Source organism: Dipodomys merriami, unplaced genomic scaffold (genome assembly GCF_024711535.1).
Source record: "Dipodomys merriami isolate MVZ:Mamm:240054 unplaced genomic scaffold, mDipMer1.0.p SCAF_800, whole genome shotgun sequence".
Lineage (NCBI taxonomy): Eukaryota > Metazoa > Chordata > Mammalia > Rodentia > Heteromyidae > Dipodomys > Dipodomys merriami.
In genome coordinates this window covers 211,626-226,522 of record NW_027206403.1, presented here as the reverse complement: position 1 = coordinate 226,522, position 14,897 = coordinate 211,626, and positions in this window count along the sequence as shown.

The following is a 14,897-nucleotide window of genomic DNA, read 5'->3' as shown; positions in this document are numbered from 1 at the left end:
TTGTTGGGATTTGACAATGTCCACATGTGTATATGGTGATGTGAGAAGGGAGATTTCAGTCTCCAATTTGTCTTTGGGATGGTCTTATGTAAGCAAGCAGCTTAGATCTTTTGGCCCTGAGAGATGACACTACCTCCCTCACAATGGAATAGAATATGGATGCCTGAGAGTCAGGTAACTGTAACTGACAGTCAGCTGAAGCCAGTCACCTGGCTTGTGGCTCAGGAACAAGAAAGGTGTTCTTGTGTTGTTTTCAAAGTTCAAGAGTCTCAGGTCTCAGACATGTGCCAAACCACGAATCCAGTGTCTCAGGCCTTCTTATAAGAAGAAACCAAGGGAAACACAAGGCAACTCAGGCAAAGTATAACTATGACAGGAAACCTATTTAATCTCATCCTAACACATACTAGAGCCTTCTTCTTGTGTGCTTTTATATGTGTATACTGAGAAAATATTGCCTATGTAGTTTCAATCCACTCTATTACAATTACTCAATTTGAAGTGCACTCCCATTTCCATTTTTGAAAGATCCATTCTTTTTATGACCTTTGTGTGACAATGAGTCAGCCGAGACCCTGAATGTTCTTTGTAATACATGGAGCCTCGTCTCAGGCTTGCTGGAAATGCTGGTGATGGACCTGGTCCCTGCCTACCAGAAAGGTGATCTCTTATATGTTGGAAAACCTCCACCACTATAGACACTGAGGGACAATGGAGCAGTTGCTGGATATTCTGTTTAAAAAGTGAGTGTTTCTCCTTCAAACCCAGGGCTGATGAGACCCCTTGGCTGAGTATTGGTATACTTAGTACGTTTCTGAGTCTATTTCACTGGAGCCTGAGCACATGAGCTTGTCTTGAGACAAAGAAGTGCACACCCTGGCTAATTTCTTAGGACTGGGCTGCCAGAACATTTCATTTTCCTCAGAAGCTAGTGGATCCCTAGCAGTTTGCTAAGGCTAGGATTAAAGGCATGAGCCAGTGGCACCCAACATCCACCCTCACGTAGGAAATCACTATCTTTGAGGACTTTGAAGGAATTAGACCAAAGAATGTGTGCAACTTGAACTTGAATTTGGGGCCTAAGTGCTGTCTCATTGGTTCTCAGAGTTAGCACTCTACCCTTTGAGCCCCAGGTCCAGTTCTGGCATTTGGCTGGTTAATTGAATATGTGTCTTCAGAATTGTACTGAGTAGACTGGGTTCAAACTGTGATCCTCAGATCTCACCCTCCTAATTAGTAGGATTAGAGGCATGAGCCATTGTCATTTATTTGGACAGATGCATATAAGCCTCCTCACGGAATTTTCATGAAATTGTATAGATATATCTCCACTTTTTGTCTGTCATGTTTACATTACCATGTGGGACTTAGCCAGTCTCATGTATGTCCTGTTAGTTCTCCTCCCATTCATATAGATCCTTCTACCATAACTGGAAGGAAGATGAACAAGTGAAGAAGTAAGTGGACATTGGAATGAAGAGAAGTTCTGTCCTTGAAAAAAATGGGTATCTTTGAGGTTTCTGAATCAATGTCAACTGTCTTGTTTGCACACCAGTTGTGATTTAAACCAGGGGTTGAGGATTGGCACTTCAGTGGATAGCAGATCACACAGTTATGGATGTGAATGTGGTTTTGGACTATCGTGGATGACAGGGAGGATTGTGTGTAGCAAGTCAGATCCAGTGGGGAAACAATATTCTCTGCCTATCACAGGAAGAGTTTTGGAGGATTATATTTGAGAAATTTCTTTCTTTTTTTTGTGAAACTGCCCTACAGAGGAGTTATAATTACACTAACAAGTTAATGAGTACATTTCTTATGCAGCATTGTTGCCTCCTCCTTTGTTTCCCCTTACCATTTCTTCCCTTCCCCCCCAATTCTTCCGCACCAAAGTTGTAAAGTACGTTTTTTGACATAATGTCTTGTACATCTCATTGCTGCAATGAGTCCACCTGTATCATTATTTAAACAATTTGTTTTATCCCGTCCCCTCCACAAATTATACCAACATCAAATACAGTGAAAACAGGGGTTATGCCATAGGGGGAGGAACATACAAAGCAACAAAGAAATCATCTTATAAACAAATTATAAATCATCTTAGAAACAATAGCAAGCAAGAAAAAAATATTTGAGTCCTTATCTTGGGGTCCATGTTGCCTAACATCAACTTATCTAACCGTTTCTGTTTATCTCATACATATACTAATTATTGCAAATAAGGGAAACCATGGGACCTATGTTTCTTTGGGCCTGGCTTACTTCACTTAATATAATTTTTTTCCAAGTCTTTCCATTTCCTAACAAATGGGCAATGTCATACTTTCGTTTTGACTAACATCCTGCTTTAAAGATTCTCTTGCACTTCCCAACATGCAAGTCTTGCCAAAATGCAAGTCCTGACAGAAAGGGTCCATAGTAGAAGGCTCAGGATGGGAGGGCAGACTCTCATTTTCCTTGTCACCAATCTGCCCACAGCATGGTTTGTTCCATCTTCACTATGTGGATGGACTTCTACCCTGATTATTTCTATGAGCACAAGAACATTGACACCCTGAAAAAATTTACACAGTATGTCAAGCTCAACATGCCCTCCTCAGACCTGCTCTTCCACTTACATATTCTTCGGGACCAGCTGGAGCAATGCATAACCAATGAGATCAAGAAAAAGAGCAAGAAGTCCTTGTTTAGATGACTCAGAGCTTGTGAGTAGGGATGGAACCTGGGTCTGTAGGGGTGGGCCTGTTTGGCTAAGAGCCCTTAGTACTACCCAGCTTGGCAAAATATCCTTTTATGTTATTCTCTGCCAGGTAATGTCTGTTCTCCTTTTGAAAGAAATTGGATGTAGCCACTTATTAGGACATTGTCTTCTCATCAGTGTTCAGTCCAAATTCAACGTCTACAGCTTCCCCCATTAGATCCTCATAGAAGTTTAGTCACACCTTAACTTCTAGAGTCTACGCTAAGACTCCTGTACCTATTTTCATTCTCAGGTTTGCACCACCATAGAGAAGTACCTGCTGAACTCCAAATAAATAACCCTTCAGATATGTTGCCTATGGTGACTGTGATGGAGATTGGAAGCCATCACTGGACTACAGAAAACACGTGAACATAGAGGGTTTTTTCAATTTGTAGAAAGGCCTAAACAGGTTTTGAGTCCTGTGGACATACCACTGGTTCTGAACCCCACATATGATGCAGGTGTACCTGGATATACCACCAAGGAAGAAGATGATCCAGAATGTCTTCCATTGATGTTCACAATTCACCTAGATCATTTCCAAACCAGTCAAAAACACTGGTCTCAGTGTGCCAGATAAATGTGTGCTAATGGAAAATGACCCCAGTCTATGTTCAGGAAAACCAATAAGTGAGGTCCAAAATCTAAATTCAGTTGAGGAAAGGGAATCTGTCCTCACAGAATATCCAGTCCAATCTGTCCTGCTACAGGGGATCCAATTTCCAATTTGGAAATTAGAATCCGTCCCTTCCTCCATTCAGGAAGAAAATCCTGTCTTTATTGAGATCCCTTGGAGGACTCTGAGGCAGAAGTTCTGCCTGAAGGAACTTAGAGGCCAATCTATATTTAGAGATTCCTTCCCCTCTTCTTGGGAAAATCTTTATTTTTCTTTTTGTCCTGATTGTTGTAAGATGTTCATTCTATTTATTTTGAATCTTAAATATATTTTTTCAACCTACAATCTAAAGCACTATGTACATGTGTTCTGTGTGTGGAAAAATACAGAGTGATAGTGGGCTGTACAAGAGAGCCTACTGGATATAAAGGGGACTATTAAATGCACAGGGAGTGTCAAGGAAGTCAGGTCATGCCTGCATGGGATGATAAGGTGGCTACAAAAGCTCTAGGACAACAGATCAGATGTCTTAGAATCTCATCTGTCAATTCGGACAAATGCTACAATACATGTAGTGGTATGTTTGACTCTCTTCCAACAGTGAGTCAAGTCTGTATACACATTCATTATGCTTTGGGAAATATCGAAAAATTTGGCTCCAATAATATCAAAACTCTACTTAGGGCTGAAAATATTTGTCAAAATACATAGAAAATATCTATACTGGGAAGTAAAAGCCATTATCAATAGAAGAAAGAAGGCTTACGTACATGGACAAAGATAAAATCAGCAAGCAAAAATCCAAAATAAAATCATTTACACGTACATACTTGTTATGTTCTTTACATTATAAGTAGTATATTATATGATATATAAGATTGAATATGTTTTTCTCATAATACAAGGTCATTTAACATTTTCAGTCTTGGGTATTTTTTTCACAAAACATTAGTGTAAATCTTTATTGGGGAAAGTGGTAATATAACAGATTATAATTATGTGAATATGTATTTGTGTGTTTCTAGATATAACTGATTATAAATAGATGAATAAATATATACATATACTTGTATATCTATGAAGTAAATATAATGAAACTGACTACATTATGTATAAAAAAGCAGCTATGATCTGAGTACATAAGACTCAGGCCTGTAATCCTAGTGATGTGGGAAAATGGGTTCTGAGTTTTAGTCTCCCTTACCCCCATGGCATTAGATTTTGAGAGGAGGCCTGTGCCCTCCAGTGTAACAGAGCCATACATGCAGTGGGATCACACTCCCTGACCCCAGAGGAAAGTCAGTACAAATTAAGACAAGCCTCTTATCCTATGACAGTCTACTCAGTTCCTGTACCAAGATGGCCATCTGTAGAACATTGGATGAAAAGCTGGCATTCCCACCAAAAGTGTTTCTAACTATGCTGAATTAAACCTTATTTCACTTCCCAAGCTGCAAACACACGGAAATATGTCAAGGGCTTAAGAGAGATGGACAAAGACAAATACATAAAATTATATACTCTGTTTTAGTAATTCAATGACAAATCATCAAAGGTATGTCTGAATTTTTCTTTTTTTTTTTAAGGAAATGGAAATATACACTGTGTGCATCATGGAGGGAGTGATAGTTTGCTGAATTGTAGAATGCACTTCTGGGCATGGGAGACACCTGCCTTGGAGAAATTGTGTGGGGATGGGTGTTCTCACACAGCTTCAAAAACAATGGCTATAACTTCTATGATGTTACAGCCACCTTTCCATAGCAGCAACTATGTGTCAGGCACTGATCTTGCCCTGCAGTGGACTCAGAGACACACAAAGGCAAAAAGAATGAGAAGGAATGACTTCTAGCCACCAGACTTCAGCTTGAAGAGCTGTGCTGACCAGAAGCTAGGATAAATTGAGCTGGAGAAGGCTGATCTCCTGAGCACTAAGGACCAGGCAGTATTAGAGGTGTGGGAGAAACAGAAGTGAATGTGGCTCTCTCCTCACCAAATTCATGCTGAAATGAAAGCCAGAAATCATAATTTATACAAATCCGAGACTGGACGTTGGTGGTTTTGTGACAACTTTCCTGTGGAGGAGGTAGTTAACCTAAGAGCCATCATCCATGCAGTTATCTAGAAGCAGGTAATCCAGGCAATAAGAACAGCAAGTACAACCCCATTGATGGGAATGGATGTTACTTGCTTCAGAAAAGGAAAACAACATGCTTGCTTGTGAAGTAAAAATGGAAGGGTAAAATGAAGAAAAAGATTAGAAATGAAGATAGGAATAAGTTAGGTATGGGATGCTCTGGGTTAAAAAAGAAAAATTCTGATATTATTCTAAATCTGACATGTCCCACTGGAACCAAAGTGCTCAAATAGTAGGTAGACACATCTGATTCACATAGAGAATACTTTTACATTGTGATTCTATCTGGGTTCTGGTGGCTCATAACTGGAATGCTAGCTACTCAGGAGGCTGATACCTGAGGATCAGGTTTGAAGCAGTCTCAAAGAGGAAATTTGGAAAGACTGATCCTCCAATTAACCACCAAAACTATGGATGTGAAGCTGTGGTTCAACTGGTAGAGCAGTAGCCTTGAGACAAAACTAAGGGACAGCACCCAGGCCCTAGGATCAAATCCCTGGACTTTATAAAACAAAGAAGCCAACAAATAACATTTGGTGTTCAGTCATTTGCCACTTAGCATTCTAGTTCAATATATTTGGTATGAACCTTGGAAATTATATCCTTAACAAATGCTCTCCCCTGATATTCTGCTTCATTACAGGTTTCAAACCCTTGGCATCTCCAATGTCTCCTCCCAGTTAGCATAGCAGTCTACTACTGGAAATTTAAACATATATTTTTATTAATCATCAGAATTCTAAACACACACATCAATGTAGTAGTAGCCACATTCCACTATTCTGAATTTTTTTGGGTGAGAATACCGTACACAGGGGTTACAATTACATGAGCAAGGTAATGACTACATTTGTTATCAAGCATTGTTGCCTTCTCCTTGTTTTCCCCTTCCCATCTCTTCCCATACTCGTTCCATCACCCTCCACCCAATCCCCCCAGCAAAGTTGTAAAGTTCATTTTTTGACAGAACAACTTGTACATCTCATTGTTGCAATGGGTTCACCTGTATCCCTAGTTAAACTATTTGTTTTCTCCCTTCTTCTCCACATATTATACCAACATCAAATGCAGTGAAAACAGGGGTTATACCATGGGGGAGAGATATACAAAGCAACAAATGAATCATCTTATAAATGTGTTAGAAATAATCACAAGAAAGTAAAAATCAATTAGTTGAAGAACAGTTAACCAAAGGACTTATTGAGCCATCTATGTCACCTTGGAATTCTCCAATATTTGTTATTAAAAAGAAGTCAGGGAAATGGAGATTGCTGACTGATTTTCGAGGAGTTAATGCATCCATGTACCCTATGGGGGCTTTACAACCTGGTATACCGTCACCTGACATGCTTCCAAAAAATTGACCAACAATAGTAATAGATTTACAAGATTGCTTTTTTACCATTTCTGTACATGTAAAAGATTGTAAAAGATTTGCCTTTTCTTTACCACAAATAAATCATCAAGCCTCTCATCAGCTCTTCCAATGGAAGGTGTTGCCCCAAGGAATGATGAACTGTCCAACTATGTGTCAGATATATGCTGATAAGGCCTTAAAACCTCTTAGACAAAAATGGCCTCACATTTATATTTCTCATTATATGGATGATATTTTATTTGCAGTAACAAATATGAAAGAATTAGAAAAGGTGTTACAGTGTTTACCCTCTATATTTAAAAAATTTGGATTAATAATAGCACCTGAAAAAATACAAAAAGATACTGTGGTAAAATATTTAGGATATATTGTTTCTAGACAAACAGTAGCACCTCAAAAAATGTCTTTACGACGTGATCAATTACATACTTCAAATGATTTTCAAAAGCTATTAAGAGATATTAATTGGATGCAAATGGCCTTAGAAATTCCTAATTATCAGTTACATAATTTGTTTTCTTTGTTACAAGGGAAGCCTGATTTACATAGCAAAAGAACTTTAACTAAGGAATCTGAAAGAGAATTGCAATTTGTAGAACAGAGAATAAAAGAAATGTTTTTACATCGAGTAACGCTAAATCAACCCATAAATTTATATATTTTAGGTACATGGAAACACCTAACAGGAATTTTAGGACAAAATGAGCTACCATTAGAATGGATTTATACTCTGCATAGATTTACAAAAAAATATTATGCCTTATGAACACCAGTTGGCAATTATTATTCAACAGGCCAGGCAACAGGTATTTACCCTATCGGGGTATGATTTATTTGAAATTATTTTTCATTTACCAAAAGACCAAGTATAATATTTGTTAAACATGTCTGAAATGCTACAAATATCATTAGTACATTTTACTGGGCTATTTTCCTATCATTTTCCCAAAAGTAGATTGTGGGATTGCTTGTGTAAACAACAATTTGTCATTAATGATATAATTACCAAGGATCCTATCCCCACTGCTCTTACCATTTTTACAGATGGCTCCAAAACAAAAAGTGCTCATTGGACAACAAATAAATATTGGGTACAAACAACTACTTTAGCATCAGCTCAACAAAATGAACTTTTTGTTATTATTAAAGTGTTGCAAGATTTTGTGGGAGATATTAATATTGTTACTGATTCTGCCTATGCTGTAGAAGTTGTAACTAATATAGTCACTGCTGTTACTTATTCATCTAAACCCCAGCTAAACCAATTATGTGAACAATTACAAGCATTACTACAACAATGTATTGCCAAAGTGTTTGTAACTCACATTAGGGTTCACTCTTCGTTACCTGGGTATCTTGAATATGGCAATAATCAAGTTGATAAATTAGTTTTGCTTCTGCTGAAGAGGATCATGCTCATTTACATACAAATGTTGACCATTTACATATGCATTATAAAATACCTTATTCTCAAGCTAAACAAATTATATAAAGGTGCCCTATCTGCAGACCAATGCATTTGAGAGTTGTACCTGCTGGAGTAAATACTCGAGGATTACAACCTAACGAGCTCTGGCAAATGGATATAACCCATGTGGAAGTCTTTGGCGGTTTTTCCTTTGTACATGTTACAATAGATACTTATTCTAAATTTGTTTGGGCTTCTGCCCTTACGGGAGAAACTGTTAACCATGTAATAGAACACTTATTGAAAGCTTTTGCCATTATGGTAGTGCCTGCCGAAATAAAGACTGATAATGGACCAGTCAATAAAAGTATCAAATTTAAAATATTTTGTGAAGTTTATGATGTGGTACATATTAAAGGAATAGAATATAATCACCAAGGACAAGCCATTATTGAACCAGTTCATGGCACACTAAAACAACAAATTAAAAAATTAAAAAGGAGGAAAAGTTTGGATGAAGGTATGGATATTTTGTGGTTTTCCATGCAAAATCCTAAAATAATTTTACATCAAGCTCTTTATGTTCTTAATTTTTGAAACTTACCACAAGGAGATATTTTAACTAGAGCTGAGTGCCATTTTGAACAAATTTCAGAATACCCTTATTTAAATGCTCCCGTATGGATTAAGATTGCATTGGATGCAGAATGGAACATTATTACATAAGGGGCGAGGGTATGGTTTTGTGTCTACACAGGATGGCAAACAATGCTGGCTTCCTGCACGATGGATACAGACGCAACCCAGTGAGGACAGCCCTGTATCCTGCAAGGAATCAGCCACCTGTTCAGCAAGAAGAAATTCCTGTGCAGGCCATGGCTGACTTGGCTGTGGGACGACGTCGCCATGAGCGTCAGTTGGCTGCCCCGCTGCCCACCTGGGGGCAGGTTAAAAAGTTGACTGGAGAAGGACAAAAGATGTTACAAAGTACTGGTAAATCTGTCATGGCTGAGAACTTGTTCCTGGCCATGTGTGCCCTGCTTACTGTAAACTCTGTCCATGATAATGCTAATGTAAGTTATTGGGACTTTGTTCCTAACCCTCCTTTATTGGAAACTGTTGTTTGGGGAGATATGGATATAACCGTTTATACTGTTCCTGATATTTTATCTCCTCCTGGGAATAATTTGACATTTTATAATAAGGATGATGGTAGCTTTTTAAATTTTACTTACTGTACTCATTCCTTGCCTGTTTGTCTGGGGACTCCTCCATGTTTAGTTATGAATTGGCAACATTCGGTTTTACCTGGGAAACACACTTCCGATTCTAGAACACAGCTACAGCGATTAACTACTTAGTCCATTAATAGTAGCTGGGAAAGTGTCACCTTTGATGGCATGTTATCCTTACCTATGTGCCATGATTTTACTTATATTGATTTAAATATCAGCCTTTTGTGTGGCAAGAGTGTAGAGGAACATTTGGAAAAATGTTCAATAATTTCATTAATTGAGGACCTTTTGGACAGTTTATTAACACATGTTCAGAATGGAATATTATCAGATGTGATTTATCAAATGTTACTAGGATGCCGGATGCCATTAATGGATCGCTTGCTGGAGCTCGATTGATGGCCTGGGGAGATGGAGGCATTGCAGACGCTCGATGGCTTTCATGGCTGCACCCACTGCTGTTCAGACTCATCTTTGGAAGTTCTCAGCGGCGCTGAAACGCGTAATGCTATCAAATGGATCGTTTTCGGGGACGGCGAACTCTGCGTCCACTTATAATTTTACTTTGTATAAATGTTGTAATATAACTGCTTGTGTACCCATGCTTTATGTATTTTTGGTGGGAAACTACATTTTCTCCTACTAATTCTTGTTTCAATTGTTGCCTGTATTCTTGTATTAATTCCTCTCTTAATTTTTTTTTGGGGGGTCCGGTGATGGGACCTGAACTCTGGGCCTGGGCGCTGTCCTCAGCTCTTCAGCTCAAGGCAGGCACACTACCTCTTGAGGCACAGTACCACTTCCAGCTTTGTTCTTTTTGCTTATGTGGTGCTGAGGAATTGAACCCAGGGCCTCAGGCATGCAAGGAAAGCGCTCTACCACTGAACCACCTTCCCAGCCCTCCTCTCTTAATTTTAATGACAGTGATAGTATTATGATTTTACAACAAAGAACTTATATTTGGCTACCTGTTAAATTAGGAAGAGAATGGTCCCAAAATCCTTTGGATAGTGTTTATATATATATATATATATATATATATATATATATATATATATATATATATATATATATATATATTTATTTACCGAAATATTAAAACTTACAAAACGTATGATTGGAGCCATTGTGGCAGCGATTTTAAGCTTAATTGCTATTACCACTGTTTCTGCGGTGTCTGGAATTGCCCTGGACACTTCCTTACAAACTACACACTTTGTGGAAGAATGGCACTGGTATTCACATGAATTGTGGGTCTCACAGGTAGAAATTGATGCTTGATTACAAACACAGATTAATGTTCTTAAACAGACAGTAGGATGGTTAAGAAAAAAGTTATTGGTTGTAGAAAAACAGTTATTGTTAAAATGTGATTTTGCATTACTAATGTGAAATATAATGAATTTATACATGATTGGAATGTAATACAGCTCTATTTATCTGGAAATTCTACTGCTGCTCAATTGATTGCTCAGTTACAATTTAATGTACATGATATTTTGGTAACCAATTTGCAAATGATGATACTTCTAATATTACTGTTACATTTATTAAACAGTTGGAAGGGTTGGATCTGAAAGGAATACTATAAAGCATTTCACATACTGCAAGTGGTATGGGAATTATGATTGTTAACCCTGTGGAAAGCTTTACTTTTAAAACAAAAGAAAAAAGAAGGAAATTGTGAAGATGAAGGGTCTATGTTGAAGGGGTAGAATAATGCACTCTCCAGCCTCAGGATTATCTGAGGACTGCTTTTGGGATTAGGAAAGCTCTTGGAATGCCAGGCTAGAGAGGGAAAATGTTCTCTCTCCCTATCTCAAAACACATGTCACAGACTCTTGGGAGCTTAGGAAGTAGCTTTTCTGCTTGCTTAAGCATAGATGAACAGTTGGTCAAGCATTTTCCTGAGATTGGAGATTGTAGAAGTGGTTAGAGCTTGCTCTAAAATAGTTTAGATGATAATATACCAAGACATTGTCTCATAGGTTAAGTAAAAATGTATCTGTTGAAATTTTTTGTGTGAATGTTTTCTGACCAAATCTTGGCAAAGATTATGCTTGCTTGTCTTTAAATACCCAATAACAATAAAGCACAGCATGCAGAGGCAATTGCTGTTTGCATGCTGCATCCCCTGTGTCCTGGTGATTCCGTGACCCTTCCCCGAAGACCCCAACACACTAGACGTTGACAAAAATGGACACACAAATTTCTAGGTCCTCTGGGACACAGCAAATGCAGTACGCAGAGTCAAGTTAATAGCTCTCAGTTCCTACATCAACAAATTGGAGAAATCTGAAACCAACAATTTAATGAGACATCAGAGCTTCCTTGAAAAAGAACAGCAAGATAAACCCCAATCCAGTAGACAGAAAGAAATAATTAAAATTGAATCAGAATTAAATGAATTAGAATCCAAAAAAAAAAAGCAATGGAAAGAATCAACAAAACAAAGAGTTGCTCCTTCAAAAATATTAACAAAATTGACAGAACCTTAGCAAATCTTATCAGAAAAAGAAGAGAACACACCCAAATAAATAAACTCAGAGATGAGAATGGAAACATCACCACACAAACAAGATTCAAAACATTATAAGGGAATACTTCTCAAATTTTATGCTAATAAGAGTGAGAAATTGGCAGAAATGGACCTTTTCCTAGTAAATATTCATATGTTGACACCAAGCCAAGATGAGTTAAACCATCGTAACAGGTCCATAGCAAGCATTGAAATAGAAACAGCAATAAGATCCCTCCCATCTAAGAAAAGCCCATGATGAGATGGTTTTACAGCTGAATTCTATAATGCCTTCAAAGCACAGCTCACACCAATGCTCCTCCAACTCTTCAATGAAATTGAAACAGAAAGATCACTACTGAACTCATTCTATGAAGCCATAATAACCCTCATCCCAAAACGAAGCAGAGACTCATCAAAGAAAGAGAACTATAGACCCATTTCTTTCATGAACATTCATGCAAAACTTCTCAATAAAATTTTGGCCAACCGACTTCAACAATTCTTCCAAAAAAACCATACAGCACTATCAAACCGGATTCATTTCAGGGATGCAAAGCTGGTTCAATATATGCAAATCAATTAATATAATTCATCACATCAATAGGAGCAAGGATAAGAACCACATGGTTATCTCAATAGATGCAGAAAAAGCATTTGACACGATCCAACACCCCATTATGATAAAGGTTCTGGAAAAAAATAGAAATCCAAGGACCATTCCTCAATACAATAAAGGCTGTATATGACAAACTTACAACCAGCATTATACTTAATGGTGGAAAGGTAAAGCCATTTCTTCTTAACTCAAGAATGAGACAAGAATGTGCACTCTCTCCACTTCTCTTCAATCTAGTATTAGAATGCCTAGCTACAGCAATAAGATAAGATGCATATATAAAGGAGATCTAAATAGGGAAAGAAGAAGTAAAACTCTTCCTCTTTGCAGATGACATCATCTTGTATTTAAAGAATTCCACAGGTTCCACTCCCAAATTACTCAAGCTGTTTCAAAACTTTGGCAAAGTAGCAGGGTATAAAATTAACCCTCAAAAATCAATGGGTTTTCTGTATGCCAACAATGAGATAAGTGTGGATGAAATTACGAAAGCAACTCCAGTCCTAATACCCCACAAACAATAAAATACCTAGGAATTAACTTAACCAAAGAAGTGAAGGACCTCTATGATGAAATCTTTAAAAACCTGAAAAAGAAAATCAAAACAGAACTTAGAAAGTGGGAAAAACTCCCATGCTCCTGGATTGGAAAGATCAACATCGTGAAAATGGCAATCTTCCCAAGGCTATCTACAAATTGAATACGATACCTATCAATATTCCAACCTCATTCTTCAAAGAAATAGAAGAGGCAATCCAAAAATTCACATGGAACAGTAAAAGACCCTGAATAGAAAAAACGATCCTCAACAGAAGGAACAGTATTGGAAGAATATCAATACCAAATTTCAAACTCTACTACAAAGCCATAGTAATCAAAATAGCTTGGTACTGGCACAAGAATAGACCTCAGGACCAATGGAATAGAATTGAAAACCCAGAAATGAACCTAGAGACCTATAGCCATCTAATCTTCGTTAAGGGTGCTAAACACATAGGATGGAAGAAAAACAGCATCTTCAGTAAATGTTGTTTGCAAAATTGGTTAACTACATGTAGAAAACTAAAGCTAGATCCTTATATATCACCCTGCCCCAGAATCAACTCCAAATGGATCAAAGACATCAGAGTCAAAGCAGACACTCTGAAAACATTACAGGATGGAATAGGAGAAAACCTAGGTCTCCTTGGCACAGGTCGAAATTTTCTTTATAGAGACCCAGAAACACAACAAGTAAAAGAAAGGTTGGACAAATGAGCTTGCATGAAATTGCAGATCTTCTGCTTGTCAAAGTATATAACTAGCAAAATCAATAGAAAGCCCACAGGTTGGGAGGCGATCTTCACTAACCTTACAACAGACAAGGGTCTCATATCTAAAATATACATTGAACTCAAAAAATTAAATCCCCCAAAAACAAATCTTCAAAGAAACCACTGCCCAATAAATAAGTGGGCTAAAGACTTAAAGATAAACGTCTCTGAAGAGGAAAGAAGGATGGCCAATAGACACAAGAAGAAATGTTCAACCTCTCTAGCCATAAAAGAAAGGCAAATCAAAACAGCCTTGAGATACCACGTCACCCCAGTTAGAATGGCTAAAATCAAGAACTCAAATAACAACAGATGCTGGAGGGGATGTGGACAGAAAGGAACCTTACTGCATTGTTGGTGGGAGTGTAAACTTGTTCAACCACTTTGGAAAGCAGTATGGAGGTTCCAAAGAAACATAGGTCCCATGGTTTCCCTTATTTGCAATAACTAGTATGTGTCTGAGTCAAGCAGAGATAGATAAGTTGATTTTAGGGAAATGATCCCTAAGATAAGTATTCACATTCTTTCTAATATATTTAGAATTCTTTCTAATATATTTTAAGATGATTTCTTTGTTGCTTTGTATGGCCCTCCTCCACAGTATAACCCCTGCTATCACTGTATTTGATATCAGTATAATTTGTGGAGGGGAAGGGATACAGTTTTACCCATTGCAACAATGAGATGTACAAGTCGTTACGTTAGGAACAAACTTTACAACTTTGGTTGGGGGTAGTGGTGAAGCGAGTAGGGGGAATGGTGGTGGGTGGAGGAGGATGGGAATGGACGGGAAGGGGAAACAAAGGAGGAGACTACAATGATTGATAATGTATGTGCCCATGTTATTGTAACCCCTCTGTACAGTATTTTCACAGTTCAAACAAAAATCTCAAAAAACAAAGAAAAAGAAAAGAATGGACCTGTTGGATT